Source organism: Mustela erminea, chromosome 11, assembly GCF_009829155.1.
Source record: "Mustela erminea isolate mMusErm1 chromosome 11, mMusErm1.Pri, whole genome shotgun sequence".
Classification (NCBI taxonomy): domain Eukaryota; kingdom Metazoa; phylum Chordata; class Mammalia; order Carnivora; family Mustelidae; genus Mustela; species Mustela erminea.
In genome coordinates, this window is record NC_045624.1 from 30,642,557 (window position 1) to 30,644,837 (window position 2,281).

The following is a 2,281-nucleotide window of genomic DNA, read 5'->3' on the forward strand; positions in this document are numbered from 1 at the left end:
GGGATGGAGCCTGCTCAGCAGGAAGTCTGTTTCTCTCTCTCTCTCTTTCTCTCTGCACTTTCCCCACAACTCCTGTATGTGAGATTGTGTGTGTGTGTGTGCACGCGCGCACACGCACATTCTCTCTCAAATAAAATATTTTTAAATATGTGTAACAAAAATGTGGGAGAAGGAATAATTAAAGATGATACCTAAAATGTTGATTCTGTGATTGTCGTTAATAGCTGGGCAATGATATAATTCAGTAAGATAGGCTTTAAAGATGCAGAGAAGGCTCAGGAAGAAGACTAAAGATCTTTACCCATCACAAACTGATCTTATTGCGCAGTTGTGGAAATTGTGGTCCTGAGAGATTGCAGTGATTGAGAATACTCCTGAGGTCACATAATTATTCACTGCAAATTCGGGGACTTTAAATTATTCATCTGTTGCTCTTTCTGCTCTATTCTCAATGGACACACGCAGTCACAATCATTACCTCATCTAATCCCCAGAGACTACAATTTCAGTACTTTTGGGATGAAATTCAAATATGTGTTTTTCAAACAGAATAGAAAAAAGAATGTTGGCAATGTTGGCATGCTCACCGGGTTTGGAATGGCTGCATTGTACTATGAAAAATTATCTAAGATACAAGTCTTTAACTATCTCTTAAAATAAATGCATTTAATATTCAACTTTATTTTTATTCTATATGAAAACTTGGATCCTTCACCATATTTGGCTCTTTTTTTCCCCATTTAAATAACATTCTCACATGATTTAAAGGTTACTATAAAATCAGAAACGTGATTCTCCTATGTTATCAGATTATATCTAATTTTCTCAGTCCCACAACTTCCATTCATAAGTAGAAAAATATCTCTGTCTTAAAGAATGAGTTACAAACCCCAGTCTATCATATTCCTTCTATATTGCCCTGAAAATGAAGGTGAAAAATATTGAAACTATAGTGCAGAAATATGGAGAAATTGGAAATATAACATGTAACTTTAAAAATGGAAAATTCTGATGACAAAAATAAATTCATTTGACAATCTGATTTTTTTTTTAAAGTCAGAGATCTTTTGGCTTCAAGGAAATAACTTTTTTTTTTTTTTTTTTTAAAGTCAGATCTTTTGGCTTCAAGGAAAGAACTTCAACTAAATTGGTTCAGGTAAAAAGAGGAAGATGAAGTAAAATGGGTCTCAAGAATAAAACAAATTAAAGGTCAGTAAAGGAATGTAGGCTAGTCCTGTGTTATGCCAACAGGAGTAGGCATTGATATGTTAAAATTCCTTTCTCACTAGGGCCAAGTAATCAACCAATCCCTCTCTCCTGTTCCTTGCCACAATCTGTCTGCTCTCCACTTCTTTCTTGCTTGTCTATACCAGTTTTCTCAATTCACTATAAAGTTCCAGCCCCAGTTCAGCATTACAAATGTTGTCTCACGGTGCACTGCCACCTATGGCCCCATTTCTTAATTCAAATTTTTGAGCAAAACAGCAAAAGGAGGAGAGCCTGAGTTTGTGTGTAAGAGACAGAATAAAATGGAAAAAACAAACAGAGAATTATTAGAAAGAAGTATCATTAGATCAGTCTCTTATTTTTATTTTTCAACAATTTACCTTCTAGTCTTTAGTATGGCCTATCAGAACATTCAAGATCAGGCACCTGCCTCTTAACTAGTTTCATTTCCTGATGCTCTCCACCTTCTCTGTATGATGATGGAACAGAAGGCTGGCTGAGGACAAAGCAGAAGCTGACACCCTGCAACCTTCCCCCACCTCCACTCCTGGGTGGGACCTGTGTGACATTCTTTAGGAATCTCCCAACTATCTTAATGTTGATACCTTGTTAAGAAGGGGAAAACAACCTTGACAATGGCAAGGCCTCGATATCCAATATCTTGTAGGTCCTCTTTAGCATATGGAAGTTCTTTTGAAACCTCCCTTTTTCCTTACCTTCCCCAACCCCATAGTATATACCTGCCACCCCTCACAATTCCAGGGCAGCAGCTCTTTCTGCCCATGGGTCCTGCCCCATGCTTTAATAAACCACCATTTGGCACGGAAGATGTCTCAAGAATTCTTTCTTGGCTATTGGTTCTGGACTCCACCCTATTAAACCTCACCTATACTCTAAAACTTCATCATATATACCTTCCCACCCTCCGTCCTCTCCCCAAGCCTCCCCACCTTTTTTTCTTTTCTCAACAATATGCTCTTTTTTTCAGCTTAAGTCCTTTAAATGGGTATATTTTTCTTCCTGGAATGCTTTTCATACCTCTCCTATTTACTTG